At 39.0% G+C, this 20,678-nt stretch overlaps 1 protein-coding gene and 1 pseudogene across 4 annotated transcripts in view; both read right to left on the bottom strand.

The window, feature by feature from the left end:
• SRPX (sushi repeat containing protein X-linked) overlaps positions 1–20,678 on the bottom strand; it is an 80,626-nt gene that overhangs the window by 40,206 nt on the left and 19,742 nt on the right. The window lies entirely within an intron of this gene.
• LOC138378490 (DCN1-like protein 1 pseudogene) lies at positions 14,532–15,311 on the bottom strand (annotated as a pseudogene).

Raw genomic sequence — 20,678 nt, 5'->3', positions numbered from 1 at the left:
AAAAAAAGTGAAAAGAAAATAAATGGGTATTAGCTGCCATTCCCTCAAAATTTCCAGTTTATTTTCAGCCTGAACTCATACATCAACTTCTATAAAAATATGACTAGTGTACAAAATGGACATCCTGAAGGATACGATAAGATCAAAGACAAACTCACTTATGTTCAGTAGATTGTATGATACTTACTAAAGCAGCAAAGGGATTCATAAATATTGGAAAAAGATTTTCCCCAGGGTTAAAACAGAAAAAAACGAAAAAATAAGGAAGAAAAATAGAGAAAGAGGTAGGAGGATGGAAGGTTTCCTAGTAAACTCTTCTTTATTTACAAAAGGCCATCCCTCTAGAATTCTGCTAATTGAGGTTTTATTATGTCACAACCATTAATCAGTCCACATATGGTTCGGATTACCACTCTGGAAAGAATGCTTCAGTGCTTCTTCCACACAAATACAAATTCTACCTTGGCTCAGAAATCAGAGACTCAGAGCCATGTAAGATTCTATCCCTCTGCCATACCTAGAGCCAATTGCATTTATAATTCTGCTCTCTTTGCAAAAATTTCCTTTAATTCAACAAGTTTTCATAGAATTAGCCACTCTTTTTTTCCCCCAAAGTCCAAATGGTCTTGCTGGCCTATTGAATCCCATCCTTTCACTCTGAATGTCTATGTAGATAAGATCATTGAGGCACCAAAGTCATTCTTAAATAATATCTATTATATGTATTTGAGTTACATCAGGAATCTAGATTTTGGAAGGCTACTAAAGTATTCCTTCCATCACCCCATAAGTTTTCTCAGTGTAAGGTGGGGAGGGGAAAAATATTTGAGACTAATGGAAAACTTAGCAAATTTGCTGAAACTATATATTTCTTCATAGATTATGATACATGACCCAAATTGGCAGATTTGCTGGTCCTGTGTTATATTTTTGGCTCAAAGGGTTGAATTTGAGCTAAAACCCAACAGTTCTGCATTCTTAATATTTTGTCAGGAAGTTTTTTTTTTCCCATCATTATTCCGTAATTTTAATATTATCAGAACATATTTAATAGTAAATTGCATATCAATTTTATACTGAAAGTCAATGGGAAAATAAAATTCACTTTGCAGCAGGGATTCTTAACCTGAGTACCATGGCCTACTACAGAATCAATGGAAGGACTTTGGAGGGTCCATGAACCCCTTATAATTGGACATGACTTTGGTACATGAATATACTTTCCTCGGGAAAATGTTGCTAGCTAGATTTTAATAAGTGTCTGTCATCTGAAAAAATTTAATAAGAGCCATGGTTTTACAATAGTATTTATTATGAAGCATGTTAGAGTATTTAATGAACAAAAATATATAGTTATCTCCTTGATATTTGACTCTTTTTAGTATAGGAGAATAGAAACAAATATGTTAAAACAAGGATAAAGGCTCATGATGTTGGTTTCTCCTAGATTGGTGCTATCCAATGGAACTTTCTGCAATGATAGAAATGTTCTATATCTGTACTGTCCAATAGGGTAGCCACTAGCCACCTGTGGTTATTAAGCACTTGAAATGTGGCTAGTACAATTGGGGAAGTGAATGTTTTTATTTCATTTAAACTTAATTAATTTAAATTTACATTTAAACAGCCATGAGTGGTTACTTGATACCCTAATGGACAACACGGGTCTAGACCTAACTTTTAAAAAATATTCTATGGAGATAAATCATGTCTTTAAATTGTTCAGGGTGTGAATCATGTCTAAGTTACCTTGTATACCATATCCAGTATATGATTCAGAATTGGTAGTCAACAAATGCTGGAAAAACAAAAGCAAAAAAATTGCCTTAAGTTTCTTATGATACATAAATTATGTGTCCTTATGCTGATATACCTGGAATGGTTTTATCCTAATCAGTCCAGCTTCAGTATATAAATTTGAATTATGACAATACTGCAGAGATTTGGATGTTTAGAGAAAGGTAGTTTGTACTATTGGAAGCCATAGGATCTTTATTTGTGGGCCCAGATGATTTAATGATAACAAATGATTTGCCAAGGGGTTATACAGCAGCTGTAGTAAAGTGAAAAGGACATTTGAATGGTTTCTGAACAAAGATCAAATCCAGGGCACTGCCAGGAAAACATGATCTAAAGATGAGGCCCAGGATATGGCTGGATCCTTTGTTTAATCAAGGTGATGACTCAGAGTACCTTCAGTCATACTATAGGCCTTTTAAGGAGATGGAGGGTGTGACTCAAGATACTCTCAAACAACAGAGAAGAGTTTATGTCTATGACATTTGTGGGTGTGGCTTTTGTCTAATAGAGTGAACTCCAGGAAGATTCACAGGAAACTCACAAAGTTCTTAGGAGTTATATATGCAGAAATATCACCAGCTTCACTCAAGAGTACAGAGACATTACAGAATGAGGAGAGGCCTGTGAAACCCCATAATTCTACTGTCAGAAAACAGGCTCACAGAGCTGCTTAGCTGTGAACACGTGCTACCTTTCACAAAAAAGGAAAAACTACTCAGAGGGTGGAATCAAGATCCCAGAGGGCAGAGTAGACAGGCATAGAGAATTCTTTCCAGATTATGGGACTTGAACAAAGAACTACCAAAATGTGGCCAGCTGGATTTCAGAATTTCTGTGGACCAATGACTCTTTAGTGTCTTCCATTTAATTTCTTTTTAACAGGAATCTCTATAGCAGTTATATTATCTGCCCATCCCACCACTGTAGGATGGGGTGTGTGGAGCAGATAGCTTGTCTCTTTAGTTTTACAGTTCTGAAGTTAGAGCATAATCGTATTCGAGGAGTTACAGTCAAGGAACTACATCTGAGGAGCTTCATCCCCACCTGAACTTGATTTAGATGAGATTCTGGATTTTGAACTGATGCTGTAATGAGATGAGATTTTTAGGGATGTTGGTAGGGGGTAAGTATATTTTTCATGTGGAAGGGAGATGAATCATTGGGTACTAGAGGGTGGACCGTGATATGCAGCCAGTTATCCCTGTCACCTAGCATTCATATCCTGTGGAACTCCCCTTCTTGAGTGTGGTGGGACTTATTAACTTGCTTCTGATGAATAAAATATGGCAGAAGGGATCTCTTCTGAGGGTAAGTTGTAAAAAGACTGTAGTTTCCATCTTGGAGACTCTCTCTCATTCTCTCTCTTGGATCACTCATCTTGGGTCAATCCAGCTGCCAAGTCTTGAGGGAGCCCTGTGGAGAGGCTCATGTTTTGAGAGACCAAAGCCTGCCAACAATCATATGAGTAAGGTTGGAAGAGGATCCCCCCCAATACATACACATAACACCCACAAGTCGAGCCTTCAGATGAAACTGCAGGCCAAGCCAACAACTTGATTGTAACCTCATGAAAGACCTTGAGCCAGCTAAATTATGCCCAGATCCTGACTTATAAAGATTCTGATATATAAATGGTATTTGTTTTTAAAACAAAAAGAGAGAGAGGTGGAGGAAGAGGAGAAAGTAGAGGAGAAGGAGGAGGAAGGGAAGAAGAAAGAGCATTTGGCCTAAAGTCAGAAGATTCTGATGTATTTCTCAGCCATGGTTTAATAGCCTTCTCTTAGGTCACTGCAGTAGATACTGCTTATGCCTAACCCAGATCACCTTTACCCAGACTGCTGTGCCCATCTCCCAGCCACTGGGAGCCTTTGATTGCTAATGACCGACAACTTCCCCCTTCTAGAGAGGATTGTCCAGAGTTATTAGGAGTCACTTCACCCTCTCCACCCCTTTCCTGAAGGCATCCAATGTTTGCTTGATATGGAGGAACATAAGAACAGACTCCTTGACTCCAAGGGTGGGGTGAGAGTACAACCCTGCAGGATTTGTTTCTGAGCACTCTGCGGTGCTAGACTTTATCCAAGAATCTACCCTCGCTTGGGTCCTTCTTGCTGCTCTTCCTCACTTATAAGTTTTTCCTGAGAGCATTCCCTCAACACATCATAGGCCCTGCTTCTAGGAAACCAAGCTAAGAGCCAAGCCTCTCCCTTATCCTCAAATACCCCAATTAGACATGTCTCATGGGGTTGCCACAAATTAAATGGCATAATGCATATGTTTTAAAAATACTATATTAAGATAAAATAATTACTACTATCCTTGGTTTTCTTTACAAGCTTATAATTTGATGATTCTTAATCACATTTTCTATTTAACTCAGTGTGTATATGTTGAAGACCTCCACCACCTTGAGCTGCTGTGCATGTAAATGAACTTCTAGTAAAAATGTAAAAGTATGACAAACTTATATCCGGTTTATGTTTATAAAGAATTTTTAAAGCATTAAACATAGTCAAAAATCTCAGTGCTACCAGTTTTCTGTGTGTTCTTTCTCTGTCTAAACCCCCTTGTATGACTTATGGTTTAGAAAATCTATCTATATCTATATATTCAACTTAATAACCACCAGGAAAAGCTACATAATCAATCTTCTCCGGTAAAATAAACTGTTGTCAAGTTTACTCTATGAATTTGGATGATAAAATTTGCCGTAGTAAAAAGTGACTTTCAGTCTCAAGATATTATCATAGTTTATACTTCGAGGCAGGAAAAACTCTGTGTTTCCCCTATGTCTTCATGACCTAAAAACATTTACCAAATAGGGGCCCACCAAAAGTTATTTTATTGCTGAAGGGTATTACTGCTGAGTCTCTTGTATTCTCAAAGCTCTTGCTAACACATGTAAGTGTACAAACATTTCTGGTGATCCTAAAAAAAGGACAGAGTGTGGACAGAGGGTACAGTAGTAACCCTTCTCTCCTCCATGGGTAAATCTGCAGGAGCTTCTTAGCTGGAAAGTGCTAATATGTGGGGCCCTTCAAAGAGCCCCAGGAGCCTGACTAGCAGGCAGGGCCTGCTCTGTTATGTCCTAGCAAAGTTTTAACATGGAAGATAAATGTCTAGAAGCTGTGTGTAAAGGTATGTGTGTTTGCAGCAGTGGAGCAGAGAAGAAAATTTAGCTTTTCAAAGCATCAGCTTCAACCCCAAGACACAGGCGTAGAGCAAGTATGCAGAGACCCAGAAACTACAAGTGAGTTGGATGCCTCCCTTCTCTAAATAAGTGGCAGACTAAGATGTAAAAACCCAAGGGCAAGAAAATGTGGGGAAGTACATAGAGGAAGATCACCATTCCAGGTGGAACAAAGGGATCCAGAAAAATTGATCTAAACCTTTTGCTAATCATAGGGAATAGATTGAAAAAAAATGCTTATTACCAGTGTTTTTCTCAGGGGAGAAGATTCACAAGAATGTTCAGATGAGGCCGGGCGCGGTGGCTCACGCCTGTAATCCTAGCACTCTGGGAGGCCGAGGTGGGCGGATCGTTTGAGCTCAGGAGTTCGAGACCAGCCTGAGCAAGAGCGAGACCCCATCTCTACTAAAAATAGAAAGAAATTATATGGACAGCTAAAAATATATATAGAAAAAATTAGCCGGGCATGGTGGCGCATGCCTGTAGTCCCAGCTACTCGGGAGGCTGAGACAGGAGGATCGCTTGAGCTCAGGAGTTTGAGGTTGCTGTGAGCTAGGCTGACGCCACGGCACTCACTCTAGCCTGGGCAACAGAGTGAGACTCTGTCTCAAAAAAAAAAAAAAAAAAAAGAATGTTCAGATGAGACAAGTTTATAGGACATATCAGACATTCACCTCCCGTATCCCCCTCTTTTATCTGCTACCATCCTAACTAAACCCCTCACATGTACTAACAATTAACTGGAGTAGTATGTTTCAAACTGTTGACCCAATTTAGTGGGTCATGACTAGTATTTTTGTAGTGAAATAGAATAAACATTGAAAATGTCAGGGTAGGCCGGGCGCGGTGGCTCACGCCTGTAATCCTAGCACTCTGGGAGGCCGAGGTGGGCGGATCGTTTGAGCTCAGGAGTTCGAGACCAGCCTGAGCAAGAGCGAGACCCCACCTCTACTAAAAATAGAAAGAAATTATATGGACAGCTAAAAATATATATAGAAAAAAAAAAAATTAGCCGGGCATGGTGGCGCATGCCTGTAGTCCCAGCTACTCGGGAGGCTGAGACAGGAGGATCGCTTGAGCTCAGGAGTTTGAGGTTGCTGTGAGCTAGGCTGACGCCACGGCACTCACGCTAGCCTGGGCAACAGAGTGAGACTCTGTCTCAAAAAAAAAAAAAAAAAAAAAAAAAAAAAAAAAGAAAATGTCAGGGTCTATTGCATGCAGTAAGGATAAACACTACTTTATGCAACTTCTGTTTCAATTATATAGGTGTATGTGTGGTAGGGTGCCCACAGTTTTCATGGCACAATTCCATCTTATGCTTATTGTCTCAGGATATTACTTTTTTTCAGCTTTAATGAGGTATAATCAACAAAAATTGTATATATTTAAGGTGTACAATGTAATGTTTTGATATATGTATACGTTGTGAAATTGAAATCACTATAATCAAGCTAATTAACACACCCATTACCTCACATGATTACCATCCAACATGGTTATTAATAGCATTCCATTTCACACTCACGACTTTCCTGATTTGGACAATAAATAATATAACCACCCTAATAATAGGTCATAGCAGAATATATTTTGTCCTGTGGGTCTCGGTCAAAAGAACTAGAAAAACAGTGATTTAGAACACGCCAAAAACCTATGGATTTGTCTAGTTAATTCTTTGTTTCTTAGAATGAAGAATGGAGGAATTTGAGAATCTGAGAAAGGCTTCAGGGGGCCAGTGGTGGCCTGATTTATTCAGGACATAGATGTTATGGCCCATGAAATGCCAAACAGGTACTGAGTTTCCCCAACTCCACATGGCCATCCTTTGTGGTGTGATGCAATTGAAAGAGCCCTGGGATTAAGTTCCAGCTCCACCACTAACTGTATCAACCTGACTAGGGAAGCCACTTTTCTTTCCTGAGCCTCAGTTTGCTCATCTGTATAATGGGGTGGCAGTAATGGGTAGAAGGGTACAGTACATGTTTTCAAATTATGTTCCCCCAGAACAATCCCATCTTCAACCTCTAGTAGGAATAATTATAGTCAAGCAAGTCAACTTGCCCTCCTCCTTTTCTGACTAACAATAAACAATTAGCATGGTGCATCACTAAAATTTGCCAGGTTCTTTCTCTCCTATTGCCTCGTTAAGTCCTCAGTGCAACCCCATGAGGCAGGTATCATTCAGCAACTGGAATGTAAACCTGGGGAGGGCAGCGACTCTTTGCTACCTTGCTCGTGACTATTCTCAGCTCAGAGAATGAAGTAAATGTTGATTACAGAAGAAACAAGGGTTGAATTTTTCTGACCTTAAATCTCATGTAATTTCACAGCTACTTGTTTCTGTTTTCATGCCTTTACACGACCCACATGAAAGCCCTTCCCCTCCTTTCAGCCCCTTTCCCATATTAAAAGCTATTTCTTTCTTCCTTCCTTTCTTTCTTTCTTTCTTTTTTTTTTTTTTTTTTTTTTTGAGACAGAGTCTCACTCTGTTGCCCGGGCTAGAGTGCCATGGCGTCAGCCTAGCTCACAGCAACCTCAAACTCCTGGGCTCAAGCAATCCTCCTGCCTCAGCCTCCCGAGTAGCTGGGACTACAGGCATGCGCCACCACATCCAGCTAATTTTTCTATTTTTAGTAGAGACGGGGTCTTGCTCTTGCTCAGGCTGGTCTTGAACTCCTGACCTCAAACGATCCTCCCGCCTCGGCCTCCCAGAGTGCTAGGATTACAGGCGTGAGCCACTGCGTAAAAGCTATTTCTAAACCTAGCTTCTCCAGTTTGTCTTTTCTACTTGTTAACTTTAAATTCCATTCTCATCAATGTGTTCTGTTCATATTTTTGAATTAGCACTAATCTTATGTTGCTTTGGATTTTCAGAAATCATTTCAGATGTGTGCAGGTTGTCTTCCCAGCTAGACCTCAAACTCTTCAGGGAATACTGTCGGGGTTTGTTTCCTCTTGTTGCCCCAGTGACGCTAAGAAAGTGCCCCTCTTGCCTAGAGGCCCTCAGAAGAGTTCTAGCCCTTGAGACTTTAGTCTACTGATCTGCTCAAGCTATTCCACCAATGTCAAAATGAGACATCCATTTCCCTTGGTGAAGGCTGTACTTACAGAAGCAGATACTGTATTTAAGGTTCAAAAAAGCTGTCCAAATAAACCAGTGACTGGTACATCGTTCTTGGCAGTAAACCAGTGGTATAATTTACAAAATCCTGGCACATCGTGGCAAAACTGAGAATAATTGGATTTAGGAAAGAGAGACACTAATAAAATAAAATAGAATCACCACAGTGTGTACTGAGAATTGGAGACAGCAAGGCTCTAATTGCCAGCTGTAGAATGATATTTTAATACAGTAGATTAAATAGCAAAGAGAGAAGAGGCTGTGAGGAAAAATAATTCCAGAAAACAGCCCTGAAATGAACATCATAAGGATGTCTGTAAGTGACAGGCTGCAGCCTGCTCAGCTGAAACCTAAGGCTTCTTCCTTCTGGAACATCATCTGGTTCCCCAACAGAGAATAAAAACCAGCACCCAAAGACGAAACCTTGGACTTGACTTGAAGTCTTCCATAGATGACTTTTTTAGCCAGTTCTGTCTGCGGTAGGAGGCAGAATGGTTTCTTTTCTGGGTGCTTCTGTCTTTTGAAAGCATCCATTTTCCATTCAGTGCCCCTGAACTGACAGTCACACACTGGCTATTGTCAGTTATTATTATCTTCACTGAGAAACTCAAGCTCTGGGAGACAAAAAGAAAGTGAAACTAAACTGATGACAATTCTGATTATCAAAATGATCATCTGAAGGCCTTGTGCAATACCTGTTGTGGGAGCCTAAACTCCAGCATATAATGCCTGGTGCTACCACTTTCTAGGTATGATAGACATCTGCTATGCTCTTCCCAGGGAAACAGGAACCCTCCTTTTGGAAAACTGCATTATTCCTCCTGCCATCCATGTGGTTCTAGTAGAGATGAGTTGATCCTATCCCTTGACCACAGGAATGATCACATGAACCAAGCTGGGACAATCATATCCTCCAGAGGATTTTTCTCTGATGGTAAAATAAAGAAGACATGAGCCCTGAAGCTGCCAATGACAAAGGTTAAGTCTCACAGAGAATGCTAATCCAAGAGAATGAAAGCATCAGAGAAAAGCAGAGACAAAACAGAAAACTTGAGAGAGAAAGAGAGATCCCACAGTATTTGAGCTCTTGGTTCCAGTATGCCTTGGCCCCACCAGTATACCCTTGCCCTTACATAAAAAAATAAGATCTTCCCCTGCTTTTCCCAAAGCTAGTTCCAGATCTGTTTCTGTCATGTGCCATCAAGACCTAAACAGTAAACCATCAATTCACACTTGAATGAAATAAATGACTAAAACATACGGCATGACATCTGGTTTGGGATAAGAAATCGGTCTCAGTGTATCACTTCCAATTCCCTATTTCAAAATAATACTGTAGACTCAGATTTAAAACACATTAGGTGATTTGAATAGGAAAAAAAAAAACAGTAAATACTCATAACACACCATACACAGTCAAGGTGAGCATTGCTTTGTAAAACTTTTGCTTCAGTAATCCATATTTCATTGACTCTAAAAAGCACTGTTTTTACATTTTAATTTCTCTGAATTCAGGATGAGATCTATAGTCAATGAAATGGCAGAGTTTAATTGGCATCACTTTTTCTTTTTTAGTGAGACCTAAAATAATGGTGAGTCTGATAACCGATGGAGTCTTAGATTTGATGACATACTGTGTACATGTATGTTTGTGTTCTAACTGTGATGTAAAATATATTTTTTACTGCATGTGGCAATCAAAAGAGTTTGAAAATAACTATATTATGCAACTTGTCTACATTGATAATCAAGTCCATAATCAGAGGAGTCTTTGATACACATATCAACTAAGGCATGTATCCACTGTCATATATACATGATGCCTTAACACAACTAGTTATACATGGGCTCCCCAAAATGGTTTCCTTCTCATTGCAGAAACTTCCTGATTCTCATGGGAAACCTCAGGCAGCAGAACAGGCAAGTGGGGATAATATATTGGATAGGCTTCTGGTGTTATTCAACAAATACCACACATAGCCCCCCGACCAGCTAAAGAGAGGTCCACAGGGGGACACAGGGTGGCTTGTAACCCTGTCAGGGTATCAGGGCACAGACAACAGGGGAATCAGGTGGCCTCCCACCTACAAATGGCAGTGTCCCAAAAGTGTATCTGTAAATCTTGAACTTAGCATTCCCTTGGAAACCATATCATCAGTAGTAATCAGGTCCCCTAGAGAGTTTATAAGAGCTATTTTAAACCATAATGTAGTCAAATTCTAGATGTTCCTAGAGACGACTGAGTGCCCACTAAATGGAGAGGACATTCTTCTCCCTTTCATGCCTGCTGCCCCCTGCCCTGAAACACATCATTCAGGTTCATTTTATCTCCAGTACAATCTTGATTTGCTAGTTGTCAGTCTTGATTTGCCGTCCTAGATAGGGTCTAACAAAGAAGCTAATATGAATACGGACATTTATATGTGTATCTTGGTTTCTCTTATTGAGAGTGCTGCGATCCAAAATTTTGAAGCTCAGAGATTCCAGATGCAAACACAAATTACCATTTTTATTTCTTGGCTGCTCTCAAGGATGCTGCAACTTGTCAATACAGGAGCCTGCAGGCACGTTGGCCCTTTCCCAGCCCCTTGCTGGAGAAGGCCCTGCAGTGACAAGCTCCATTAGTCCTTCCTTTAGCACCTCAAGTCATCAGTAAACCACAGGGCCAAGGCAAGACTGTTTGCAGGGAAGAGACGGGTGGGGCTGGTGAAGCCCCCATTTGTAAGGGTAAGGCCAATTCTCAGAAACCGTGGACCAGTGAAAACAGAAGTACGTGCCTTTAAGGGAACTTTACCAAAACTGAGTCTTTCTGAGAAATTTTCTACCATCCTGTTGAGGAGACACAAGTCCAGGGTAAAAAATGAAATGGCCAAGTAAAAGGTACACGAAGTGAAGTGGCAGCTATTCCTCCAGCTTTTCACCACACAGGAGCAGCTGTGTACAGCATCACTTTATCCAGCCTCACTAGCTAAGGTAGACACCAGTGAGTCCTAAGGCAGGTGTTTGCGGCTTGTGAGGCAGAAGGACTATTTAGTGAATAGACACTACCCCAGGCACTGCCCTGAGTGATTTACATAGATTATTTAATTTAATCAATGTAGTCACATGAAATCTATCCAAAAAGAAGGGGAAAAATGCAAACAAACTATTTTGCAGCCCTCATAAAACCTGTCAGAAATTGTTTTTGCTGGTATGGTTCTTTGAATGTTTTTCTAGGTATATAGTAGTCATGTCATTTCAAATTTTACAGGGCACAATCAAAATGGGTACTGGATTTTCTTCATTCTTAAGGATGTATTAGGAAAGTCAAGACATGGTCATTTTTAGAGCATGAATGCCGATGTCTCCTAGAACTAACTCTCTACAATGAAATGCTGATAAGGAATTGTAAATGAAAAATTACAGCAGTGAATGGGAAACATCCTAGGTAGGCTTTTCTTCCCCTCCCTTGGTGAACACATACAAAAATTTCTCAAATGTTAGCAAATGGCAACTTGTTTTTTTACTATAAAATCTTGAACAAGGGATGGGGTAGCCATCACTACTGAGAATTTTCTAGTTTTGAATCTGAGGAGGACCGTTTGAGGAGATACCTATGACCTTCAACTCTTCAAATTACAGATTTCTGGCCCAATCCCATGAAATAAATTTAAAAGTAACTACAGGTTGAAAAGGGAATCAATTTCAAAGTCAAGCAATTAGGATCCTATTTCAGGCAGTATGGTGAGCCATGTAGCCTAACTGTGATCACATGAAAATCAACTAAAAATTCTGGATGAAAAATTTTAAAAATATTTCAAAATTTACTTGGTGCATGCATATATTTGAGTGAGGAATATTCAGAGGCCAAAACCTCTGTACCAGTGGCATCCTGGTCAGATACGCAGATATGAAGGCTCACCTCATTCTGAGGACAACTGTCAAAGCCAAGCTTTGATTTCTATGGACAGGTGAGGCCTGGGGTACAGAAGACAAACTTTAGGGAACACTCAACACTGGCAGTTTTAGAGAAGAACACCCACCTCCCTTCATCCCCCACATAAATCTGATACACCAACAGCCTATACTCTCAGTGTAAAGAGTGAACTAAAAATAAATCCACCCCATGTATGAGGACTACAAAGAAAAGTTCTTGTTTTATACCCTGGCACTGAGTGGAAGATGGAAAAAACTTCCTCTAAGAATTCATAACTATATTATTATTGCTAAAATCTCATTAATAATAACTGAAATCCCAATGATACCATTTCACACCCTTTAGTTTGGAAAAAGTTTAAAAATTTAACAAGATCAAGTGTTGACAAGGATGTTGAGCCATAGAAATACACATTGATGGTAGAATTTTTTGGTTGTTGTTGAAATGATTTTGCATTTAAAAGGAAAAATCTATAAAACCCAAGGCACTAGGCCACGAACCAATATCAGACTTTTACAGGAAACAATTTATATTGGGGGAAAAAAAAGCAAATGAGATCTCATTTCAAAACACAGCATACTTGAATTAATTCAATCTGAAAACTACCATAACTCAAAATCTTCAAGACAGGAAACAAAACAGTCCATATATATGTAAAAGATATATATATATAAAATTTTTAATTTTTTTCATAATTGAAGTTCCTCTTTATATTTACAAAAAATGAAATCAAGAAATACTGAAAGCAGCAGGATTCTTCTTTTTTCTTTTTCTTTTAATAACCAATTCCAGTAGCCTAAATAGATTTTTTTTCTTTTGGTAGAATTGCATTCTTAAAGTTATGATTGGAATATTAATATAATATCTATGGACAAAGCTTTCTAATTTCAAAATCACGTAAATAAAAAGCAGTTTTAATATGTCATTGTTTTGTTAAATCATTTCCATATTTGCATAAAATGTACTGCTATTCTGAAGTACAGTCCTCTGTTAATACCAACCCCAGACCTTAGAGAATACCTGGATATACCAGCAAAATCTATTCCTATTAAGGACCACCATCATCCGACATATGAAGCATTACATTTTTTACCTGCCTTATGGAAATGTTTAAGAAAGCAATAAACCCTTCTTCACATGTCAGTAAGTGAACAGTGAAATGAGCATTTTCAGCATGAAAGCAGTTCATGGGTCTTGTAATGAAGAAAATACATACAAGATTGCATTCTGCTTTGATGAGAAAACTGAGCTAATTTGAATGAAACAAAACAGTAAAGAGACTAAATAATTTACAAAAATAGAAGCCAGATTAGTATTTTGCATCAAGTGTACCCTTGTTTGAAAATCTTTGCTCCTGAAGTGAATATTTGGCAACCACAGTGATTAACAGTTAAAGCAATTTCAATAAAATAAGAAGTCATCAAAAATGGACTATTTGTCTGAAAAAGAAGTACCTGTATTATAAAGATTGAACTTCATGGCTCATCACAACCATTTTCAAAATTTAATTCCTACTATCTTCTTATAAATTAGGAGAATTTCATTATTTTCCATAGTACGATGACCCCAAAAAAAGTAAAAACAAAAAATAAACTCTCATGCCAAAATTTAGAATATTTATTGTATTGTGTAGCAATCAAAACATTCAAAACAAAACAGTTTAACTTATTCAACAGGCAAAAAACATTTCAAAACCATAATGAAATCCAATTATGTAGCGCATAATGTAGACAGGAATGGAATCTAACATTATACAGATATTTTCTAAATAAAAGCTCCCTGTAGGACAACTATATATAAATATGGGTAAGTGTGGACTAGTTCTGTGGAACCTTTTTGAAATTGACAGTCTGAAACACAATACATTTTTTAGGTAGGCAACAAGTTACCCTAAAATATTTTCACATTGGCTATTTTGACATTTTTTTTCATCAGACACTCTACTCACATCAACAATACATGTGATTTGCCAAGAAAAAAAAATCCCACCAAACCAAAACACCACTCCAGATCCCGTACACTTACATATATCTCACTCTCATTGGAAGTGCTATCAGCATAGACTTTGCAACTAGCCTAAAGCATATATTTAAGAAGTTTTTATAAATTGTTTGTGATGTTCACATGTTTAATTCTTATGCAACTGTTTTCTGATGAAGACAGCATTGTGCTTTATGCAAGAATGGAAACCTCAGAATAATCACCATAAAGCTTCTAAGACTTATGGGAGAATAAACTAGGATGGTCCACAGATATACAATGAAATCCACAATGTTGGAATTATAAATGTTTAGAGCGGCCCAGACTAGAAGACAAGCCCAAACCACCATTAGAAGGATGAAATATGATATGGTCCAAGATGTATCCTTAAAGTTTTGTCTCAACCCTCAGTCCGAATTGTGAGGATTGATCGTCAGTTCAGTCCAGCTAGCAGAAATTGTGCAGTTTTCTTCTGTTGTATTTATTGTAGTGACTATGTACATTCTGGAAGGTTCCTTTAGTGCTTACACTGTTGTACTTTTTGTCCCAGCAATTTGAGGGCGTGCAAATTCCACAAACTCATCAATAAGAACAGGCCATGCTCCTTCTTCATCATAATTAGACATGTCATCTTCAATCATTATACTGAAATCTAAAAGAAGATTCCAAATATCTTTCGATATTGATTGTTTATGATGTTCCAACAAAAATTTATTCCATAAGCCTAAGAATTTAAATCTTCCATTAAGCACTAAATTCCAGTAGGCAATGGCCATTTCTAGATCTAATACTTTTTGTCCTGGATTCTTAGCAAAATTAAAAGTAAACTGGTAAAAATCCTTAAATCGTCCTGGTTCTTTCAATTCTTGTTCCATCTTGGGTATCTCGGCCTTTAGTTTTTCTATGCTGTCACATCCTAATTCCGTCATGCCGTCGATGAACTCCTGTTTGGAGAACTCACACTGTGTTGCCGCTCTGAATTTCCACGCAATGAGCAACACACTAATGCTGGTTGGATCGAGTGCCAGGTCATCACAGAATTGTTGTATACCATCTATTCCAATTTTATTTTCATCTTGAGGATCTTTGTATCTATCGTATAGTTGTTCTAACGTCTTCCTATCCAACGATCCTTTTACACTGTCTCGTATATAAACTTCAGGATTTTGGAAAAAATTATCTGTTGCAACATCTAACTTCCAGTCATTTTGAGACAGACAACTCACGGCTGTTTCTTCACTAGATAGTGTGACGATCATAAACTGACGAACTTTATCCTTCTGCGATGATTTCAACTTGTTCATGTTGGCGTCCTTCAGGCTTCTCCCCTCTTCCTCAGGCACCTCAGCTAACCGTCGGCGGCGGTGGCGGCGGCGGTTGTGGCGGCGGCGGTTGTGGCGGCTCCTCTCAGGAGCTGGCCTGGCTCCCGCTCATGCGCAGTGCGGGGGCGGCCCCCGCGCGGCCTGAGGCTGCAGCCCCGGGCCTCGGGGAGGCGGAGGGACGTAGGCGGGCGGAAGGCGTCCAGCCGCGCGGGGCTTCCCCTGGGAGCAGGGGTCCGCGGGCGGAATGGTAGAAGTTTAAATTGATATAAATTCTTTAGTAAACAATTTGGCATTATTGAACAAAGTCAAAGATATGCATGCATATGATCCAGCAATTCCACTCCTAGGTATTTATCATAGAGAAATTCCTGCACATTGTTCCAGGGAAATAGACGAGAAGTTTCCCAACAGCATTGTTTGTAAGAACATAAAACTAGCAACAACCCAAATGCACATCAAAAGTAGCACAGATAAACTCTAGCATATTCATACAAAGGGATCTTATACGGTAATGTGAATGAACAAACCACGCCCACATGCAACAACATGCACAAATCTCAAGAATCTAAGGTCGAGTGAAAAAAAGCAAAAAAGCAAGCTCCGAGGTTTGTTTTTGTTTTGTTTTGGGTTTTTTGGGTAACAACACAATGGAAATAAATTAGTTTGTTCTTTTTCAACCAAATGTCAGTTTGAAGAGAATTCGTATTCCCCATGATAAAGACAATGGCATTCATTTATTTTTTTTAAAAGTAAGCCTAATAAACTTGTGAAATCAGTTTGTTCTCCCTGAGGGAAGAAAAGAAGCAAGCTGTAGAGTACATTTAGTATGCATCCATTTATGCAAAGGTCAAAAGCATGCAAAAGTAAATAATACGTTGTTAGAGATACAAACATATTCAGAAATACTATAAAGAAAATCATAGCAATAGTAAACACAAAATTTAGAATATTGGTTACCTCTGAGGAGATAGAGAAAGGGATAGAATATGGGCAGGAGTAGTAGCAAGGACTACAAGATAACATTTATGTTCTTTTTTTCCAAGGTAATGTTCATATTAAAGTGGCTGCTAAGTAGAGGTGTGTGTTGTATTTTTTTACCTAATCCATATTACATAAATATTCTTTTGTTCTACTCAATGCTTAATTTAAAAAAAATTTTAAACCAGAGCAATTAAAGTGTCTTTGATGGGGAGTCTGTTTATTAGGTTTGTTTCTCATTTGTTTGCAATTGTAAGAACTTGTTTATCTCAGATGTTCTTAAGAAGGACCATTTGAGCCTCCAACTAAAAGGCATGCTTTGCCAAATAAAATTAGAGTCTTAGATCTGGAAATGCTCTTAGAAAATAATCTGATGCAGGCACCAGCCTCAAGGACCCAGAGTGTCCCAATGGAAACTGAAAGTTTGGAGACATAGCCATCCCAGCCTACTCCCAAACTTCTCTCACTATTTTACCTTTAAGACAGTCAAAAGTTGTTCCTTAAAGTCTGCCTAAAATCATTCTTGCTCTAATATTCCATACTGGAAAAAGCCACGGATTAGGAAGAGGGGCTTGAAACTCCAAAGCAATGAGACCCCAGCTGGCTGTTTTACCTGAGCTCAAATTTTCACATCCAGGAAAACTACATCCCAGGGCCTGAAAGAATATTGAGGGTGGACAGTGGAATTGTTCTTCATAATCACTGAAAAATTAAGAGAAACCAAGAAGTGTCAAAGACTAAGGATGGGCAATTTTCAAACCAGTCAAAACATGGAGTGTGAAAACTATAGACATGAAAAATATCCATTCTATCCTGAGCTTTATTTTAGAACATATTATAAACCAGAAAAATAGGAAGAATTTTTTAGAATGGTGATAATTTAAAATCAGCAGTGGTTCAAAAAGAACAAATCGAGCCAAAGTAATTTCATTTTCTTGGTTTACTCAAGAGAATGTCTCCTCTGGTACACCTAGTTTACATAAAAGCCTATTTAAAGAAATACTGATTTATGAATTGCATTCACAGAAAGTAGTAACTTTTCAACTTTTTGAGCACAGCCCACAGTAAGAAATAAGTTTTATCTTGTGACTGAGCATACACATACATTTACATGACTGAAAAATAAGTTTTCCAAAACAATACTTCAGGTGTGATGCCCTCCTATATTTTTTATTCTATCCCATTTTAGTTGTGAAACAGTGCTGGTCATGACCCACTAAACAAATTTCATGACCCACTAATGGGTAACATCCTCTCAGAAGGTGTGATGTAGGACTTTGTGTAGTTCTACAAGTGAAAGAAGAATTAAGAATAAATATGTGGAACATAATAAAGCTGGACAGGACAGAATCTTAGTTTTGTTTCTCCCAAAGGGAACCCTGAGAAAAGGACTTGGGTGCAGGTAGTTTAGTTGGCAGGTGATCCCAGAAAACACAATGAGAAAGTAGGGGAAATGAGAAAGGGAAAAGACAATAATAATGTGCTGATAAGCAGGTTACTTCTGGGGACACCTGGACTCATTCTCACTGGGGAACCTCTGGGGAAATGCAACCCAGAGACATAGAAGCTGGGGTATTTATCTACTGACTCCTCCTCTTTCTTGGCTGAGGGCTGGACTCAGGGGTGTTAAATCTCCTACTTTTCTAGAACTTATGGCTGAGCAAACTCCCACAGCACTGGAGAAAGCCTGAAGGCAAAGCCTGTGAGACATACAGACATCTAAGGCAAGAAGCTGTCACATGTTCAGGAACTGCCCACTTCTGCTGAGGTGAATGCAAAGGTGGGCTGAGGGGAGATGGCACAGGGCAAGAACAGCATTGACTACAGATGGGCAAAAACAGCAGATGAAGAAATCATTGCAGGCAGTGGCTGGTTTGAAACCTACAAGGAGGAATTTAATAGAGGTTATAAACATGAAGTCTTGTATTTCCCTTTCCACACTAAACTGTGTACACCCAGCATGGAGAAGACCTGGCAGGCTTGGGAAAGAGTGACCAGCTGTTGCCCACATTGTGAGCCAGCAGGTGGAGCAGCTTCTATTAATAAAAAAGAGAGAGCAACAGTGGCCTGTAAGAGGACAGAGGCTAAACCACAGTAGTGTGGCTTATTCTGGACTGAACCAACCGTCCTAGAGTATCAGGCCATTTAGACCAATTTCTTTAATTCCCTTTTATTTTAAGTTGACACACAACAATTGTACATATTTATGGGATACAGAGTGATATTTTGATATGTGTGTACAATATGTAATGATCAAATCAGGGTAATTAGCATATCCATCACCTCTAATATTTATCACTTGGGGCCACATTTTGAAAAGGACAGATACACTGGAAGATGCTAGAAAGAAAAACCAGAAAGTGACCAATATGGGCTAGCTTTCATAACAAACAAATAAGTAAACAAATAAATAAAAAATTTGTTAAATGGGAAAGAACCTTAGATTTGTATCATGAAAAAAATTTAGACTAAAGGAAATAGAATCCCTGTGCTCTGATTTCTCAATGGCTGTCACATGGATAAAAATAGAGAAAGAGAGACTTATCCTGTGCAGTTGCAAAAGTTAGAAATGAGGACACTGACTTGAAGTTAAGCAGAGCTGGTTTCACCCTAATTTGAGGCAGGATTTTCTAAGGCTTCGGGAAAATCTTGAGACACCATCAAAGCTTACTGAAGCTGAAAGTGTTCCCATGAGGCTGAAGGATGCTGGCAAGGCGGGTGAGATGGGGGAGTCCTGCACTGGGGATTAGGGTGGAGTTCTGAGGCCCTTTCCAAGGTTAAGATTCTGTGGCTCTGTGAAATTGTAATACCAAATAATGTCTCACACACAGACTCCAGATCAACTTTTATGTCATGGAAAAGCAATCTTTGCGGAGGGAGTGGTGGACAGAAAGATGGAGGAAGGGATGAAACAAGACTCTAAATGTAAGAGAAAGAAATAATAAAAAGGCAGAGTGATGAATGCCCAGAAAAGATCATTTCCTCAGCCCTGGGGAGGAAGGAAGGATCTATGGCTTTCAATCCACTGATGGTCACAAACTCGGGCTCCTGATTCTTCCCCTGCTGTAAAAGAAAGGTGGGACATGGAAGAGAGAAGCCTTAGAGAATACTAATTTCCTATGTCTCAGATTCAATTCAAAGAGAGAAACAAGAGGTGTCAGTGCTGTCATTTAGCAAATAAGCTCCAGACTCTTTATCACACATGCTGTTGGAGCCTCAGAGCACAGACATGCAGGGAAACTATGAGTCCAGATGTGCCCTGGCTTGTTAAAAGCACTCACAGCGAATATTAAACAAGTGAGCACCCTGGAGTGGGGGCCAAGATCACTGCATGATTATTGCTGTGATTGTGGGCTGTGGTAAATGTCTCTTTTTAAGTAGGATTCTGCAACACTGACGGTACAAACATAAGGCAGGTGCCAGGAAGCAAAGGTACTGTGGAGAGCAGAATAAAAGGGCTATAAGAGGAAAATGAATTTTAAAGATGGATGAAAGAGGTGACTTATTGCATAACAAAGTACATTAGTGGAATATTAAGTTCTGGGGCCCAAGTAAAAATCAGGGGTCATGCCATAAGCCACTTGTCTCCTCTTAACACACTTTTCCAAACCTGCCCACCACTAGAGTTATCTCTCTTTTGTATACTTTTTATGAACATTTTATTTTTAAAAAAGTACACAATTCAATGAATTATCACAAACTGACACACCCACATAAACAGTACTCAGATCAAGAAATGGAACACAACCAGAATCCTGCCCCTATCCTGACTTCTAACATCACAAGTTGGTTTTCTCTCATATAAGGTATTGGAAGAAAGTTGTGAGTGGATTAAAAACTCAGTGTGTTATCTTCAGAAGTGAGATTCTGGGAGTAGCACAGAGTCTTTATAGAAGACTAGGAGTAAATCAATGAATCAATGGATTGGGATGCTAAGAATCCTCATCTAGCTCTGCTACTAGGTAGCCATGTGACTTTGGCCAGCCCCACCATTACTCAGTTGCCTTAGTTTCTTTCTGTTTAAATATGAAATTGATGTATTATATTGAAGATTTTTAAAATTAAGATGTAGGCACTGTATCAGAAGGAAAGACTTGATTTCAAGATTGTAAGAAGGTTATAGATGAGGAGGCAGAAAAGATTGTTGAAATGACAGAGTAGTTGGAGAAAAGGAGAGAAGGTTTCAGATACCAGGGTTGGATTCTCTAGCAGAAAGCAGTATGACCCCATTTTAGACTTCAGTCATGATTGGTTCAAAAGAAAAGACTTCAAAAGAGCCCATTAAATTGGAGGATTTGGCGTTTGTTGATATTTAGAACAGAACACGGATATTAACACAAATGTTGTTTTCCAAACCTCAGTCCTCACTGG

The sequence above is a fragment of the Eulemur rufifrons genome, chromosome 30 (assembly GCF_041146395.1).
Source record: "Eulemur rufifrons isolate Redbay chromosome 30, OSU_ERuf_1, whole genome shotgun sequence".
Classification (NCBI taxonomy): Eukaryota; Metazoa; Chordata; class Mammalia; order Primates; family Lemuridae; genus Eulemur; species Eulemur rufifrons.
The sequence above is the reverse complement of the archived record's forward strand: the minus strand, read 5'-3'. Positions and strand labels throughout refer to the sequence as shown.